Genomic DNA, 19951 nt, shown 5'->3' with positions numbered 1-19951 from the left:
TTCATGGGCTCTTACAACGGGAAAGGCTCTTAGAGATCATCTAGTATAGCCAAACTTCCTCAATTGGGACCTGTTTCTAGACACACAATGGATCTGGTCCTACCCTCAGTATTTCACTTGGCTCTGCTTCTGCAGTACCTCTTCCTGCTCAGAATCCAGAGATAGGGATCCCTGGGTGGCTCAGCGGTTTGGCGCCTGCCTTTGGTCTAGGGGCGCCATCCTGGAGGCCCGGGATCCAGTCCCACGTCAGGCTCCCAGCACGGGCCTGCTTCTCTCTCTGCCTCTCTCTCTCTCTCTCTCTATGTCTATGTCTATCATAAATAAATTTAAAAATCTTAAAAAAAAAAGAATCCAGAGCAATAGCAGCAGTCCGAATACCTACCCTTTTGATGCTTCAAATTGTATTTCTTGTTCTTTAAATTGATAGCTAGCATTCCTGTGGCATAGCTCTTTTTGTTTAATGGGAAGAATGGGAGCCACCAGAACAGAAACTGGACTAACCTAGAGGCGATTTGCACAAGAAACTATGATTGCACAGCTCCAAGGACTAGCTGCCTAGTGTGCTGTGGCTTTCCTTGTAAATCACGAGTGAATTGGGGGGGTCAATCAAAGACCAATGAACCATGAACTGCTTGCAATGTGAGGATCCTAAATCCTGCTCCTTCTTCAAAACTCAGTTTAAATATCTCATCCTCCTTACTACTACTAATAATTAATACCGCTTTCCATGAGTCTCAGGTGCTTTGTCTACATCCTTACTGTTGTTGTTTAAGAGGCTGTCTACTAGTGAGATTACGCAGTTTATTGAGGAAAGTGACTCTATCTTATCATTTTTGTTATCTTCAGTGACTGGAATAGAATAGTTGTTTAATAAATGTCTGAATGTAGAAGAAAATGTCAAAGAAAAACATGAGGATAGCATACTCCTTTTATTGAACATCAGGGAGCATCAGGAAAAGAATGTAAAAAAAAAAAAAAAGATGCAGGAGATCTCTTCTCCTCTTTGTATGACCCAAAAAGTCTGTGAATAGAGTCAGATAATCCTAACCAGTGTGGTAAATTCATTTCTGAAAACGAGGCAAGTTTATATTGTCTCTGCACCCCTGATAACTCTGACCGGTGTTATTTAAATTGTTTACTATTCGTTCAGATAATTCTCGGGACTGTGCATCCTTGCACCACATAGATAGATTGCAGAAAAATGCCAGCGTTTTCTTTTATAAATACTCTCACACGGCACACAGAATTGTCACGGCAAGTCATTTTACTAATGTCATTTGAAAAACGGATTGACTTCAGGAGCTATTGTCTGTGCTATTTTGCTGCTGTTTTCCTCTTTTCTGCGTCCTGTACTGTAGTCTTCACAAAAGAACACTAGAGGGATCAGCTTCATATTTTTCAGAGGCCTTTGTGTTAACCAAGCCAAGTACAATTATGGCTCTTCCCAGAAGAGGGAAAGAATAATGTTGGCAGTAGGGTGTTACCACCCAGAACCACACAAAAAGCTGCAAATGTAACCAAAATGACTTTCTCAGCCTTTAGAAACGCAGAAAGCTACGTGGCATTTTCTATGGCTAGAGGCAGCACTTTAAGAAATTACCTTTAGAAAACTGGTTAGAGGTCTGTCGGAGCTTTGAAAAGAACTTGAAACCTGGAGAGGGATTGAAGGAATAAATAAGCAGACTTGTTGTTTAATAAGGCTGCCAATTTTTTTTTTTTTTTTTTTTTACTTCCAAGGGACAAAATCAAGTAAATGTCAAATTTTTCCCAGCTGGTAAACACATTCAGATTTCAAACTAAATAAATCTCCAAAAGGAGTAGGGCTGATAATGACAAAGTAAGAAAATCATGAATTCCTTTTTTTTTTTTTTTTTTTCAAAATAGGATAGAGAAATAATTCAGTCATCCTTAATCTGGACATTTTTCCTCTTCACTTCGCCTAAATTGTGGATCTGAATAAAGACATAAACGAATGAAACAGTATAATTTTAGTGTTTATGGATGCATAAGAGAACTAATCAAGCTGGTGATCTAAGTCTGTCAGAACTAACGCAGTAACTGAATCAGATAAAATTAAAGGGGAAAAACACCCTTCTTGTCTATAGTGTCACTCTGTAGCTTTAATCTATCGTTTCAGGAAGAAAGACCTTGTCAGCTCCCACACCGATCTAGTTAGTGAACTACTTGCTAATCCTCTTGCCTCCCCCACCCCCCATCCCTGTGGTTTGTTCTAATTAAAATAAAAACTATACTGCTCTAATAATTTGACCCTACCATTTCTCTTCTCAAAACTTAGCAGTGGCTTTTAATTGCGCTAAAACCTGGAATTCAATTTAAAATCGATTTGGGGGCTCTGAGTCCATGTCTCAACTGTCCTCGTGTCTCTGACCCAACCGCTGGCCTCCCTGCTCTACACAGCTGGGGATGTCACTCCAGGCAGTCAATCTGCTTGACTCCAATAACATCTTGACACGATTCCCCTTTTTCTTGATTGTACCTTCCTCTTCTCCAATAAATAAACACTCAGCTAGAGCGCAGCCGCACAGGCCTACTTTTGTTTGTCTTGCCAGGTTGTCATTTATAGGATTTGATGTGCAATATATCTCGTTTCTTCTGAAATCAGAAACTCCATGCTTTTTGATTCCTCAATAAGTCCATGGCATGGGGGTGGGGGGCTTCAGAAAAGTGGTCAGCTCTTTCACAGGAGATCTGAAAGGAAGCTCTTAGGTCTTTGTTTTCACAAGCCAAGAGTGATCATGCAAATTCAAAAATTTCTGGAAATCGCTGTGATCCCCTTCAGCCGTCCCTCTTCATTTCTTACTCCTGATTTGGTTGCACACTGCTCTGAAAAAAAAAAAAAAAATAGAAAAAGAACTCTGGCTTTCCTACATTATGGAACTTTCCAGCAATGTCCTTTCATAAAAGGGATGGGTCTTGTGTCAGAGCCAAGGGATCTGCCTCCAACAGTTTGGGCTGTATAGTGGTAGGGTTTTTTTTTTATACTTTTAGACAACGTGGAAGTGTCTGGAATGGTGCCTTCAGTGCTAGCCATCCTAGGAATTACTCAGCGTTTCAGGGCCCTGAGCCAGTAACCACTGCCCAGCCACCTCTGCCACGTTAGCTCTGACAGAGAGGTGGGTGAGCTGTGGGTTCAGGAAGGCCAGAGTGATGGGGTCTCCCACGCTGAGAAACCCACCACAAGATCAACAGTAACTGCCTGGCAAAAAGCGCCCACCGGCTAGTTCCTACCCCTGCCCCCTGTAGAACAGTAACAACTAAGTGAGTTCTTCAGACTTCACTCCCATCTGAGCGTCTCAAAAAGTTTGAGGCACGAAGACTGTTTGCAAGGCTGTGACCCACCTATCTAAGCCCTGAGCAACCCCATCCAGACAGAATTCCTTTTTCTTTCTTCCTTCCTTTCATTCTTTCCTTCCTTTCTTCCTTTTTTCCTTCCTTCCTCCTTTCCTTCCTTTCTTCCTCCTTCTTTCTTCCTTCCTCTTTCTTTTCTTTCTTTCTTCTTTCTTCCTTTCTTTCTTTTTTAATTTTGGGAGATAGCATGCCTGTCCCCTGCTCCAGTGTTTAAGCCATCTCCTTTGCAGCTATCAGGCTGCAAAGTTCAGAGATCTTGAACCAGTAAACATCAGTGAGCTTGAATTTTCTTTAAGATTTTATTTACTTGAGAGAGAGAGAGAGAGAGAGAGAGCATGGGGTGGGAGGGAACAAGCAGACTCCATGTTAAGCACAGAGCCCAACATTGGTTCAGTCTCATGACCCTGAGATCATGACTGGAGCCAAAACCAAGAGTTGGATGCTTAACTGACTGAGCCACCAGGCACCCCAAGTTTGAATTTCTAATGAAATTAAGTGTGAAGAAAAAAAGGTGAGGCTTTGTTAGACTGTGTGGGTTCTGCAAGAAAAATGGATCTCATTGGTTCCAGGCAATTGGACTACAGGTGTCTTGTTCTAACCAGCTTTACTGATTCGTGTAAAGTGTAAAGTGCTACTCTAACCAGGAGGCTGTAATGTCTTTTTTACATACACGTAGGCACAGAGATACACACTCTCTCTCCATCTCTCTCCCTCTCTCTCTCTCCTTCTCTCTCTCTATCTCCCCCTCTTTATTGTGAAGGGGAATCGAGATGGGTTTTTGCTTTTGTTTTTTGGGTTTTTTTTTTTTTTTTTTTTTTTTTTTTTGAGATGGGTTTGGATCATGCTTGCCTCTGACACTTAGGACTCTGATGTAATACCGTGTATGAGTCTTAGTAAGTTCATCTATAAAATGAGGTGGAACTGATAGTAAGCCCACCCCTCTCCGATATGGTCTGTCTTCACTTTTCTAATGTTTTCACAAGAGTATTCTCACAGTCTTCCTTGATAATCCAGTCAAATGTCAAATCTCTGCTCGGTCATAATGTAATCTTCCTACAGTCAGGGACCTCATGTTGTGTTGTTCTGTATCTTCAATACTTTAAAATATGCTTGGTACAACAAACATTGGTTGAATTAATGAAAGGCAGGAAAACCTACTTAGTTTCCAGTTTCAACTCTGCCACAAAAAGCTGTAAGTAACCTCCAGCAAGTCATCTGAATTGCTTTAGCTAGTTTCTTCATCTGTAAAACAAAGTGTTTGTAGTACAAAGACTTTGGTTCTCTAAGTTACTCTTTCTCAGTCAGGAGATTATTGTGACCTCCAGTTCTTTTCTCTGCTGAATTTTCATCATCTCTGGCATATTTCACATCAAAAAGGCACCCCGTAGTGATTCAGTATGCTGGCTCCAAGCCCACTGCTTGGGTTTGTATCCCAGCCCTTCTACTAACTAGCTCTGGGTTTGGGGAGAGGCTCCTCAATCTCCCTAAGCCTGTTTCTTTATCTTGAAAATGGAAGTAATAATAGTACTATCTCAGGGAGTTGTTGGGATGAGCAAGTGGCTCCATTCATGTAAAGAATCAGAAAAATGTGGGATAAAGAGTAGGCACTCAATAAAAGTTCACTATATGACTGCCTTTTATTCCCATATTTAATTTTATTTTTTTTATTCCCATACTTTAAATTTAGATAAGTAAAAGTAACTGCTATTTGGGACTTTTGAACAGAATTCCAGGGTTTTTTTTTCAAACTTTTTCTGATCAATGACATAGCAATATAACTAACTGGGTGTCAAGTATAAGGAAAATAGTTGTTTTCTTAAAAGCCCTAGATATAATATCCATCCAATTTATCAAGAATATGACTAATAGCATCTTCTAAAAAGCACAGTGTATTATGTGTTCTTATGCTGATCCTAAGCCACAAATCAACGGACTTCAACCAATTTCAGCCAGTCTTGACTTTTCTATCTTACCCTCATGTGTAAGATTTTGATTTCCCTACCTTTAAGATCAGTTTTATTACTTTCTTCTTTAAGGAGTGAAGAAATGTTTCTTTCTCTTTAGAAATGAAGAAACATTGACAAAATCACATTGCTTGTTCTTAAGGTTTTTATTGTTACTATTGTTACTCTTGCTCCAGCCACAGTACCGGAACATAATTTTCCCTGTGGTGGAACGTGGTCATTTTGCTATTCTGAGCAAAGTTTGTGAAGATTGAAGTTGAAAGAGCTGTGAACTATGGATAACCCATATATTCCAAAATGGTTGTTACATTATTATTTTTCTCACAATTATCCAAAAAAAAAAAAAAAACCCCACAGATTTATTTAGTAAGGCTCAGAACAATGAAATAAATACAGTACTGATTTCAAATGCAAATGTCATGTCATTCCTAAATGAGTCAACCTTCAAAAGACAATGATAAATCAACCAGATAATTTCTGCGTGTCAAAGAGTTTTAAAGGTGATAGCTAGTAAATTGAAGTACACATCAAAGTTTCTCAAATAAAAATGTTAAATATAAGTTACTTCTTCATACACATCTAAAACCTGTCAAGTACAAGGGAAAATAATCTGTCTCACCCCCACCCATTAACTGAACAGATCACAGAAGTAATTGGCATCTTTCCACCTCCCAGGAGTGGCCCCAGAGCAGAGTGGCAGCATCATAATTCCAGCTGTGTGGGAGTGTCACTGCATTCGGGCCTTCTAGCAGGGATCACAGCAGGGCTGCAGCACGTCCCAACCCAAGTGGCGGTGCCCAGCACATGGTTAGAATGCCAGATTCAAAAGCCATTTCTGAAAGTGTCAAGGCTTGAGACTGGTGAGTTCTAGCTTATTGGTCATCTCAGCTGGAAAGGACAAGCGGCGATTCATAAATACATGTGCTTACCCTGCGGAAATGCACTTGCAAGAGGATTCTCTAAAACACTGAGCTTCTTGCAGATAAGCAAGTGGGGTCTTGAGCTTTAAGATGTGGGTGTTCGAATTAATGACAACACCTATTTCCACCAGCTCCCAAAGCCTGAACCCCCCAGTTACATGTGTCTTACATATTTTGAAGGGAGATTGATGCTACCTGTTGTTAATTTATGAAGTGAGTGGGCTGAGAATTAAGGAGGCGGATAAATCGTGACATGCAAATGATTTTCCTCCCCCTATGGATCAGAACCTTAATCATACAATAAATATTCTTATTCTTCATGTGGTTGGTGAAGGTGATCTCAAATCACCAGGGCATGTAAAATCCAATATGTATTTTTCCATTCCCAAGGTGAAGAAGATTTTAAGTCAACGATTACCTTTTTGAGGGAATTTGTGTTTATCAGTCATGGCCACATCAGGCAGCCCAGTTACTCCTTAGCACTCTTCTCCCTTAATCCAGAGTCCCCGTGCTGTGCCTTTAAGGCGGGGGGGCGGGGGGGGGGGGGTCTGCTTCCAGCTCGGGGCTGAACTCTGCCCTGGGCGGCCAGTGAGTCAGACTCCGCAGGCTCAGACAAATGGAATCTCCCCCTGCGAGAGCCCAGAGCATTCTGCGGGGCGAAAAGACATCAGAGGGCCTGAGGGGAATATTTCCCCCCTCCGACCCGACCTCCAAGCGCAGAGTATTCTTTACCGAGAGGGCCAGAATGTCCTCCAAGCCTGTGAAAATTAAAAAGTGTAATTCATGACACAAGCAAAACCTTTTCTCCCCTTGTCATCTAGGACCACCTGCGGAAAATATAGAAATGGGCTAATGCCAGATTCAGAGCTGAGGGAGTAGAACCACAGCCAACTTTCTTTTCAGTCTTTCCATAGTACCTACACTACACACACACACACACACACACATACACACACATACACACACAATGCTTCAAGAAAGGGATGAAAGAGAAATTCTGTGAGAGACTACAGATCTTACCCCAAAATGTGGGGGGGGGGGGGGAAGAAGAGGGGAAGGATGAGAGTTGCAATCTAAAAGCAGTAACTTTTAACAACTTGGATGAAAAGATTTAGAGATAGTTGAGGAGAAGGAGGAGGAGGAAGAGGAGGGAAAGAGGAGGGGGAAAGCAAGTGGGGAGGGACAAGGACGAGGGAGCTGGAGAGGCAGCGAGATGATAAACTGAAAGAACAATCAAAACAAAGTTTCTTCTCCCTTCCTCCCACACTTGCAGATTTTTTTTGGCAGCTTTCAACCTTGCTAACATTCGCAAGAGCAAGTTTTAAAGACATGCTAGTGAGGCCCACAAAACTCAGTACGTGGACACACTAGAAACTTCCTGAGTCTTGGATGGCGGCTGTAAACCTGGGCCACGGAGGAGTTGCCTGTGAAGGCTGCTCTTAGGAAGAACTCCATAGCACCTGGAGCTACCCGGCTCCCTCCTGAGCCCCTACAGAGAAGTAGTGCAGTTGCCTGGGCCATATTCACCCAAGCCACCAGCCACCACCCCTACCCTGGCTGGGGAAACCATGACAGACTTTTGTTTATAAATGGTCCTGTCCTGTTTGTTCAAATGTGCATTATGGTATCAGGAAGAAACCAAAAGGAAACGACTTTTTTAAAAGTACAAAGACCCATTTGATGTCAGCACAGATTAAGTGAAGTAGGAGCATATTTTACATCCAAATTGAGGAATGGGATAGATGATTTATATAAGGAAAACTTTTTCCTAAAAGCAGAAATTACAGTTTACTTAAACTCTCCTTTGCAATAGTTGAGTGCAGTACTAGCTTATAAACTGATGCTGATATTTGCTTGGTTCTTGTTCTGTAATGGTATTTTGATTTAAGTTTGAAACACTAAAGTGGAGATTAAAGATCTGCTAATAATTTAGTCTTAATCTAAAAATGCAATCCGAGAAGATGCAACTTTTAACAACTTAGGTTTTTTTTTTTTTGTAACAGCACAACCTTCTTTAGTTAATCTTGTTAGCGTAGCAACAAATTTATCCACTGATCAAATATATTAGATAATAATGTGAAAAGAGTCAGAAACCATTGCAATGTACTATTGATTTTCTTTCCCTCCTGAAGAGATTCCCATGGGTTTCCTTTCTCCAACCAATTCTTTAGCCTGGAATCCAGAGCCTTTTAATAATCTGATTATTTTCCTTCCTTCCTTCCTTCCTTCCTTCCTTCCTTCCTTCCTTCCTTCCTTCCTTCCTTCCTTCTCTCTTTCTCTCTCTCTTTCTTTCTTTTCTTTCTCTTTTTTTTCTTTCTTCTTTCTTCTTTCTTTCTTCTTTCTTTCTTTCTTTCTTTCTTTCTTTCTTTCTTTCTTTCTTCATCCCTTCCTTCCTCCTTCCCTCCTTCCCACCCTTCTTCCTTCCTTCTTTTCCTTTCTCTTTTTTCTTTTATTAATATCCTTATGAACTTGGATCTATCTCTTATGTCCCATAGCTTTTATCATGCTATTTCCTTTTCCTGGAATGCTTCTCTATCCCCTACACCCTGCCCATTTCAATTCTGCTCATCCTCCAAAGTCTAACAAATACTGCCATCTGTTTCAATTCTTCCAACTGGAATTTCATATATAGAGGGTTGATGTATGTCCTCCATTGTGGCTGCTTATATTTCTTATACCTCTCAATAGGAGACATTTTCTCTGTCCTATTCTTTGTCATAGTCATGCCCCTCTCAACTATACTTGGCATAACCCCCATGTTTAAAAAAAAAATGCTAATTCCTCCACCACCTTACAATGAGCAAGACAGAAAGCACCAGAGCAACAACTTAAATTTTTTTCAATAATCCACTATGATCTGCTAACATGGAGTTTTCTTTAGTACATACAGATATCATTGCAATATAAACAAAGCCAAACTTAAGGTCTCAACCACACAGACCTGTCAAGTAAAATGAGCAACTTGAATCATCATATCGAGCTGGATTCCCAGAAATCCTCCTCACCCTGGGTCTCCAGATCACCACCATACCTATACAACTATGGGATGTGATTCTGAAAATTGAATTGACCAAATGTGTCCATTTGTCTGATTTGGTTTGCCTAATCAATACAAAACAGGTTTCCTACAAGGACCTTTTGAAAATGTTCTTGTCTATTCCTCTAAAAATCTTAGACCTTAATCTGTTTTTGTAGGATCAGCTACTTGAACTCTTTTTTATTTTCAAGAGTCTTCCATTTGGCTTATGAAACACTCTACCAAGTTGCCTAAAGGTAGATATTAATTTACTCACAGAAACTGAACTGTTTTCCCCTTAATTAAACATTGCCTTCTCAACTGCATTATATGCTGTTCAAAAGAAAAAAAAAATCCTCTATTTGCTGAAAGGGTTGAGGACTTTTATGAAGCATTTCAACTGATTTGTCAGAAAGCAATATGCAGTACAGCTGTTCTCTACCCCTAAAGCTGGCCTCTCAGATTTTTTCCAGTGCCTTTTTTTCAACCTCTCTCCCCGCCTTCAGGCATACTTTTCTTCTCTGTTATTGCTCTTTCTTGCTTTCTCTCTCCCTGCACCCTTTCATTCCCGACTTCTCACTGTGCATCCCAGAGGGGGAAGGTAGGGGTGTGAGTAGAGAGCACAGTCACTTTGGCACACACCCCTAGCCCTAATGGATATCAGAATAATTCAGGAATAATCACTCAAACACAACCAAAGTATTCAATGCACATCTCCTACTAGATATAAATCAATGTGTTTCAGAAGTCTAGATTTTTCCGCCTAAAATTCAGAACTTGGAGTTCAGTTTTCATAATCTTAATCAAACAACCACCAAGACTTAGAGACATTTACTTGAAATCAGGACATTTCATGGATTAAGATATTCTTTTTCATCAGTATTAACTGTTTCATGTTTTTTCTCAGAAGTAAATTAAGAAAAACAAATCAAAGACTATTCTCAACCTTTCAAAAATGAAAAGGAAAATGCTTGATCTAGAATTATAAGTGAGTACATTTGGTTCAAGGTAGAGAGGGAGGGGGTCAGAATGAAATGGCAGTGACTGCCCCTGAGAGTTTATAGGTTTTGCTGGTCCTCACCAGTGTCAAGGGTGTCACAGGGTTATATCCAAAGCTAGAGAATAGAGCCAGGTGACAGGTGTGGTATCTTCCTCATAAAATGTAGTATATTTCTCTGTCTATCCTCTATGCTTTTATATATTCATTCATCAATGCTTATAATATTCGAGGCACTGTGTGGATTCTGAAGACATGGCAAAGAAGAAGACAAAGTACTGCCGTCCTTAAACTTATCTTCTAGTGGAAGAAGACAGAAGAGAGAAATAAACAGGTAACTAGTATGGCAGATGGTGATACGTGCTAAGAGGGTAGGAGCTCTTCCTTTAAATAAGTTAGTTTTAAAAGCTCTCACAGCAATGATATTTGAGCAGAGACATGAAGGGAGTGAATGAATGAGTCATGTGAATAACTAGAGGAAGACTATCTCAGGCAGAGAGAACAGCAAGTGCAAAGGTCCTGAGCTATGTCTGGTATGTTTCAGGAACATAGAGGCTAGAGGACCTGTGAGGCTAGAGGACCTGTGAGGCTTAGAGCAGCGTAATTGAAGGGGTGGGGGCGGTGGTGGAGAAGTATGAGGTAAGAAGGCCAAAGTGGAGACAGGGCACATCCCACAGCCTGTCACCAAATAAATGGACTTTGGATTTTGCTCTAGATAAGATGGGAAGATTTTAGATGGCTCTGACAAAAAAGAGGCATAACCTTAACTATTTTAAAAGATCATCTGGCTGCTTTGTGTAGAATAGATTAAGATAGCAGTGGTAAAAAAAAAAAGTGGTAATAGGTAATGATGTACCTTGAAGATAGAGCTGCCAAGATTCAATGGATAGATTGGTGCAAAGTATGGAAGTGGGGGAGGCGGGACCGGGGACAGTGAGAGAAAGAAAGAAAGAAGATCCCAAGGTTCTTGGCCTGAGCAATGGAGAGATAGAGTTGCCATTTACTGCAATTTAGGATACAGTGGAGTCAAGAGAGGCGTTTCTTTCCCTCATTCCTTCCCTTCTTTCCTTTCATTATTTTTTTAATGAGAGAAATTACACCATAATTACTCTGATGGGAATGATCCAATAGAGAAAGAAAAAAATAACTGATACTGGAGTGATATCCTCAAGCAAAAAAGAAGGGATGGGATCAGCTTTGGTTAAGAAACTGGCAAGCTCATGCATAGGAACGGGAATCGGATAGAGCTTGGTGGGTTATTAGTGATGGTGGTGGCAGTTGTGGACGTTTTCTTCCATTTGGGTTCTATTTTCTCTGGTCTTTGATGAAGAATTAGGATAAAGGATGTTTCTCATTACCCCCCTCACTTTATCCCTGACCCGGTTATCACATCTATACCACCATCCAAACTCTGCACTGTGCTCCCCTGGAAAAGCTTAGCCATAACCAGCAAGCTGTCCCCCCTTCCACTTATTCAATGTTTTCTTTCAGCCCACACTTACCCTTCTCCATTTGGCTCTACATTGCTGGGTCTGAGAGATTGCAAACATATTTCGGCAGGCCCCCTGCCAACTGCCTTCCTTCTGCCAATAGAAGACAGTAGAGAACAGAAGGTGGAAGGGAGGGAGCATTTCTTGCTTCTGGCTCTGATGGTGTGTTAGTTGTTGGCAATTGTGGTGGTGGGAATCAGAGAATTCTGGACTCCAGCAGCCCAGCCAGGGGCAGCACCTTCTTTAAAGGTTCTAGCCCTGGGTGAGATGGATCCAGAACTGATTGTGACAGTTTCTCCAGTAGCACAGCAGCAAGGGTTGGCTTATGGGGGGGCATTAGCAGCTTCTGAGCTCTGAGAATCCATTTCTCCCTTTGTACTCCTTCAGCCACCACCTCTGTCTCCTTTTGTTCCTCTCACCCTGCCAGAAGTTTTGTAACCAGTTTCGTGAATTAAATTCCCACAGTATGAAAAACATGAAATAATTTGTTTTCTTGACCACCAATCCCTGTCTGATACACAACCAATACCCTCAACCCCCATTTCAAGAGTTTCCTCTATCTTCTGTCTTAATTTAAATGGTCCTCTTCCTCAATGACACTGTCGTTCCGCATGAATAGGTCACTGTTGATTGTCTCATGCCTCAACTATTCTAGGGCCAGGAGAATTCATATCGTCATGTCTCCCTATTGCTACATTCAGACTGCTCCCAGTCTATCTGCTCAAATCCTGTTCATTTAGACCAATTTCATTTGATTTTACCATTCTTTACCACCCCATCTGTACCCATGTTATTCCCTTTCTTTAATGAAAGGTTTTGGCATCCAGCCCCAAATTTAGCTTTTATCCTCCAAGCCCTGTTGAAAGCCTGAATGATCTCTGTATCTATGTGAATGACCTACTGACCCATCCAACATCCTCAGCTTTCAGTTTTTTGTCTTCTGGCAAGTTCTTCTCCATTCTATTCAGCCCCTCATTCTTATCATCACTTCTATTTTACCCATTCCATAACCACATTCACTAATTCCTCTTCTTATTCACAAACGTTCCTACCTTTAGCATGCTGGATTGGGTACCCCTTGGCCTTTCTTCAACCTCATCAGCATTTCCAGTGAGTTGAGCCCTCTATATTCTCCTATTTACTCATTATTTTTTTTAAAAAAATTTCCTCATTTTCCTCCTGAGACAAACCTCATTTCATGACTCACGGTTTCAAATAATATTCTTGTCGATATCTTACTCTCTTACTATGCTATCTTTTTATTATATAGGTCCAGCAAAACTCCAGTCCCTAGTTATCCAACTCTTACTCCATGCCTATACCTGCATAGGTAAACATAACTAGGAGAGAAAATCACATAAAATGGCAGACTCATTAACTCCTTTAAAACTTCAGAAGCCCAAACTCAAACACACTATGAACATAACCAACTATATCTTAATATCTCTAGTCTATAGACTATGTCTCACTTTTTCCAATGACTTAAATTTTTTTTAATTATCCTTAAGTTTTTAGCCCTTTGCTTTCAGCACATGGTGATCTCACATCTTAATTCATGGAGAAATTGGTGTCCTAATTGGGGCTCTCCTCAACTTCTTGATAGCAAATGCACAAACCCATATATAAATGCCCATCATTCTTACCTGCTGCCTGTTACACAATGGAGCTGTGCCACATACTTTAGATAATCTCTCCACTTTTGCTTTAATTCTGTCTCTTCGCAAATTCTCAGAAACCTACTACTTTTTTAATGTTTTTCTCCTATTTTCATCTCAAGCCTTCCCAGGAATTTCCCCTTTCCTTTAAAAAAATTGAGGTAATTGGGATGCCTGGGTGGTTCAGTGGTTGGGCATCTGCCTTTGGCTTGGGGCATGTTCCCAGGGTGGGGGGATCAGTCCTGCATTGGGCACCCCACAGGTAGCCTGCTTCTCCCTTTGCCTCTCCCTTCTCCTCTCTCTCTCTGTGTCTCTCATGAATAAATAAATAAAATATTTTTAAAAATCAAAATTTAAAAATTGAGATAAAATTCACATAAAATTAACTATTTTAAAGTACCCAACTGAGTGACAGTCAGTAGATTCACTATGTTGGGAAACCGTCACCTCAGTCTAGATCCAAATATTTCATCACCCTAAAAGAAAACCTGTTTCCATTAAGCAATCATTCTCAATTTCTCCTTCTTTATAGCCCCTAGCAACTACTAATCTGCTTATAGCTCTGTGGATTTACACATTCTGGATATGTCACCTAAACAACATTGTATAACATGGCCTCTTGTGTCTGGCTTCTTTCACTTAGCACAATATTTTTGAAGTCCACTCATATTGTAATAAGTATCAATACTTCATTCGTTTTTGTGACTGAATAATATTCCTTGTAGGGATAAGCCATGCCCCATTTTGTTTATGTGTTCATCATCTGATGGACATTTGGGCCTTCCCACCTTTTGGCTTCTGTGAACTGTGCTGCTCTAAGTATCTTGTGTATAAATTTTTGTTAAAACACTTGTGTTCAATTCCTCTGGATATATACCTGGGTGTGGAATTGCTGGTCATGTGGAATTGCTGGCAATGTGGTATGCTTACCTTTTCAAGGAATTGGCAAATAATTTTCCACAGTGGCTTCTCATCAAATTTTAAACATAGTCATGTCTCTCCAGTTGGAAAAAAAAAAATCTAAGCCTGATGACCTTCTTTAGCCACTAATCTTTCTCTCACCTCCTCTAGGAGCAACTTCTTGAAAAAAAATGTTTATAAGCTTATCCTTTTTTCCCCTAGCCATTTAATGTTGGCACTTTTCCAGACCCAGGCCTATGTATTTTTCTTTTCTTTTTTCTATTGTTTCCTCCATTGATTCTGGCATCCCTCGTATTTGTTTCCCAAAATGCAGCCAGTGTGACCTTTTCAAAATGCAGATCTGATCATGCCACCTTTGTTTCAAATAATCAGAAGATTTTTCTTGCTCTTGGGTAAGACAGAAATTCCTAACCTACTTGACCCTGCCTGAACTCATTCCACTTCCTTTCTAGTTATTCCTCCCACTAAGTACTCTGTCCCTCTAGAAACCCAGCCACATGTCCTCTTTCCCTCATAGGTCTTTGCTCTCACATTTTCTCCTGCAGGACAAGACCTTTCTCTACCACTATATCTTCAATTGTTAATTTCCATTCTTCACAAAATTTTGTTCATTTAACAGTTCTTTTCTGAAGACATATTTGACTTCCATGCTTTGGTAAAAATCCTATCAGTTCTTTTGGCACTGTTGTCTTGGTCAGTTCGAGCTGCTATAACAAAAATACCACAGACTGTGCCTTAAACAACAAACATTATTTCTCACAGTTTTGGAGGCTAAGAAGTCTAAGATCAGGACATAAGCATATCCCATGTCTAGTGCAATCCCACTTCCTGACTTACAAATAGCCACCATCTTGCTGTTATCCTCACATTGCCAAGAAAGGAAGCAAGCTTTCTTATGTCTCTTCTTATACGGACACTAACCCCATTCATGAGGGTTTCATTCTCATGACCAAAGTACCTCTCCAAAGCTCCCCCTCCAAATACCATCACATTGGGGATTGGGTTTCAATATATAAATTTTGAAGGACATAGACATTCATCCCATAGCAACTGCAATAAATAGGCTGAATTACGATCCTCTAGAATTCATATGTTAAAGTCCTAACCCTCAGGAACTCAGACTGTGACTGTATTTGAAGCTGGGGCCTTTGAGGAGGAAATTAAGGAAAATAAGATCATATAGGTGGGCTTTAACTCAGTATGTCCTTCTAATAAGAGGAGATTAGGGCACAGACAACACACAGACCAAGGGGATAACTAATGTGCATATACAAGGAGGAGGCTGCCATCTCCAAGCAAAGAAGAGAGGCTTCAGAAGAAAGCAAACCTGTTGGCACCTTGACCTTGGACTTCTACCCTCTAGAACTGTGAGACAATACATTTATGTTGTTTAAGCGGCACATCTGTGGTATTTTGTTATAGCAGCCCTAGCAAACTAATACACTTACCTAGAGTCCTTCTATGTTGATCTTCAAAAAGTTACTTTGTAGTTCAAGATGGCAGCAGGGGGAAATAAAAAAGATGGCAAAAAGATAAAAAGGATTCTATTTCCAAATAAGTCATTTTCTTTTAAACAACTCTCCTAGAAGTCACATACAGCACTTCATTGGCCAGATGTTGATCTCATGGCCACACTTATATGCAAAAAGGTTGGGAAATGTAATTTTTCTTGCCTACTGCTACTCTGAATAAAACCAAGATCCCATTGCTAAGGAAGAATGAGAGACTAAACACTGTATGGCAACTAACAATCTCTGCTGTAGTGCATGTCATATAACACTAGGGAATTAGAAATATATAAATGATGAAGCAAACTAAACCCATAGTATTAATTAATTTGAGAGTAATATATATAAACACAATCTGTGTATATTTAGTATTTTTATGTTTTTAATGCATAAGAGAATTTGACATATTGGAGTATCCAATTCATTAGTTCTGTGATTCCCATTTAAATTGTATAATTAGATAATTTATTAAACCTTTTATTTTAATTTCAAAGGCATAAATGATTGTACTAAGTTTATAAATAGTACCAAGGCATTTTAAAAGAACTTAAATTTCATCATATTTCAAAGTTTAATTAATTGGATTTCTTAAGATTTACTTAAGTACTTAGAAAAAATTTTACTTATTAATTAGACAGCTTAGGATCTTTTAAAAATCAAGTATTTTAAATTTATAAATTTAATTTAAAATGTTTAAACAATTTTAATTAGGTTTAAAGATCCCCTTGAAAGTGGTTGCTGAAATAAGCTACATTGTTAATAGAATAATAAGATTCCTAAGCTGAATGTAAAAGATTAAGGAAAAATTAAGTTGGATCCATAATATGTCAAATATTAATTGAAAATCCAAAAGAATCACAAATAGTCTTTTCTGTGCATAGAAACTGCCCTCAAGGACATTAGAAAAACTTCACAGTGACAGGCACATGTTTATAAAAGACTTAAAATAATGAGTTCTAAGTATTTGGGTTTATTTTTTTATTTAAATAATGTGGGTTCATTGGAATTTTTGGAGCAAAAGAATGTCATGATCACATGTTTGTTTCACAAGATAATTCAGATGGCAGTAAAAGGTCTTTTCTTACTTTCCTGCCCAGTGGTCCCTACTCAATTCTTCAAGCCCCAACTCCAAGGTCACCTCCTCCATGAACTCTGAACCAATACACTTCCCCCAGGCAGCACTGAGGGCATCTGCCCTGTACAGCACTGCATTTTGCTTATCCTCTATTATCACCATTTCATTTTATTGAGGTTATTTGTGTCTGTCTACTCTAGAAAACCATGAGGCAGTACTAGCTTATTCATTTTCGGATTTTTGGGGGGGCTAACACAGAATCGGGTACATCATAGTCATACAATATATATTTTGACTGAATACAATGCATTTGAAATGCAAAGCTGAGGACTTGATTCTGGATTCAGAACAATCCCACCCAAGTATAGACATCACATGACACCCTACCTCAGAAATAGACTTCTTCTTTTCTACCATTTTCTCATTTTTATGGCAGCCATAATTAAATAAATAAATAGCAAGTCATTATTATTAATTATTTGTGTCCAAGATATATCTAACATCACAGAAAAAGAACTGGCTCTTCCAGCATTTCCTATCAACAGGTTTTCAGCCGTGTACTCACTTGCAAATGATTACACATTCACAGGAAAGAAATGTGTTTTAGTTGGAAAAAGTCCCAGCAGGCCCATTGGGTGGGCATTTGATTCCTTGATAAAAAGCCAAGTCCTGCTGTCTGGAAAGGAGGAAATTAAAAAAGGGGCAAAAGACCATTTGCTTCAGGGCCTGAAATAACACCAATTTCAGCAAGAACTATGAGCAGCAAGATAGCTGAATTAAACAGTGGAGAGAAAAACCGCTGTCTAAGACTTCTTTAGCTATAAAATAACTTAGAAAATAACTTCAAAATAATTTCCCAACCCACAACAATATTTTGACCCAGGTTATATTGAAAGGTAATTTAGCAAGATGTGTTAGAGGACTTAACATAGTAAAAGATCTAATCTTTTTAGATCCAGGAGAGATAAACAAATATCAATCCAATAACACACAACTCTCACTTACCTTTTAATCCTGAGATTATATTTTGCGTGTGTGAGTTACTTTCTTTGTGTATATGTGTATGTGTCTCTTCCCATCCTGTTTCTCTCTCTCTCCCTTTTAATTATACTGTAAAAAATCAAGCCAGCAGGAACTACCTCTTAACATTTAATCATTATCCACCCTAGCTGTTGTAAATTTTTTTTCTTTTCTTTTCATGGAGAATTTTTTTCTATTGCCTATACTTCTTTCCAGCACATTAATTATCTTTCCTGTGACAAGCCCCTAATCCATTTTTTCCCGTGAAATCTGTAGCACTTAATGACGATTATTCTCACTTTGTAAAGGCTTTAGAAGGGACTTTTCAGATCCTGTCTAAATGAGGGCCTCTTAAGTCATATGATGAGCTGAGATTGGAGCCCTAGTCTCTCAGATTTGATTAGCAGGTCCCGATGGCTTGCTACTACTTTGCTCAGCTCTGTGATTTTAGCAAGAAAAAAAGCAAAAAGAAAACAAGAGTAGCTATCTGGATAATAGCAGGAACAAGTCTGAGAGGGGAACATTCACCTGCCATATGCACTATAACTGAATACAGTCATTAGCTACAGATGCCTGGTAATTTGAAATGGGGGCCTTTCTGCCTCTTATCCTAAGTAGCCTCAGTGTTGAGACCAGTATGTATAAATAAGAGCCTATTCATCTTCCACTGGGGCTTAGAATTAGTGATTCTAGCATGTGGTTTTCTTTTCCTGTATCTTCATGACCTTTCTGCCTTTTGAACAATCAGTACTTCATGATTATGGTATGCTTAGGTCTGCTTTCACTATTCTCCCTCAAAAAGAAAAAATATATAATGCATCAAATCCCAGTTCCGAGAAAACAGGGTCCAGGTCTAAAAAGCAGATGTCATTGTGACTGTCACTAAGGAGCTTTGATGACATGCCCCCCATTTTCTCTCACAACTGGGGGGAAAGCCATATTCCAGCCTTATGCTATCAGAAACATGGACACCTTACCAGATGTTAATTAGGTTTAGAGTTGCCATCATTCAAATATCCCCCCAAATTAGTGACAAGTATATACCCAGGGGTTTTAAATCCGAGCTATACATCTGGCAACTTAAGGACCGCCCATGGCTGGGATGGTGAGTCAAAGTCTGAGAACAAGAGATCATGATTCTGAAATCAATCTGAAGAATAGAGAATAAGAAGTGATGGCTTTTTTTTCAGTAACAGTGAATAAACTGGCTTCTTCTACCCCTCCGAGTCGGATGAGATAAGAATAATAATGACAAAGGCAACAGTAACAGTGTTATTCAGTGTACTAACTAAGATTTTCCTCTCACTAATTCTTTGGATCATCATAAGGAAGATTTTTTTTTTTTTTATCACAGTTACCATGTAAAATGCATATGGGAGAGAAGTTGTAAATTTGTGTAACTCTCCCAAAGTCTTATGTTTTAGAAGTAGAAAAGTGGAATTTCTAGGATTTTGTTATATCAGAGCTGTACTCTTAGTCACTACCTCTTCTCCATTGGGGCCTTATCATCCTGGAGCCTTCACCCTACCAGAGCTCCAGGGAGAACTTTGTCCACATCCCTCTTTCCAAGTCATATGGGAGCAGCGGCCCATACCTCTGGAGGAATATCACCACCAAAAACTATGAGAAGGAGCAAAGGAGATTGAATGATTTTTGTGATGTGGATGATGTATGACCCAGAAAACAAACAAACATAGGAAATACTACCTCTTGTATTGCCTCTTAGTTTTGCCTTAGGCACCCTAAAACTTACTTCTTCTAACAAGCCTTCCCTAAACCCCTAGTCTAAGTGAGAAATCCCCATAATGGTTTCCTTTGCCCTTATATATTTAGCTTATTATAATATTTTTCGCCACCTGTCATATTTTCTTTTATTTCCCTTCTTCCTTTCTGGATTATAAAGAATCTGAAAGGTGGTGTAGAATATTTTCCTTGTTGCCTAACACATAATAGACCCTATATAGATAATTGCTGAATTTGTGAGTAAGTAAATAAATGAAGAAACAACACATCCCT

This window comes from Canis lupus, chromosome 18 (genome assembly GCF_048164855.1).
Source record: "Canis lupus baileyi chromosome 18, mCanLup2.hap1, whole genome shotgun sequence".
Lineage (NCBI taxonomy): Eukaryota > Metazoa > Chordata > Mammalia > Carnivora > Canidae > Canis > Canis lupus.
Note: the sequence above shows the minus strand (reverse complement) of the source record.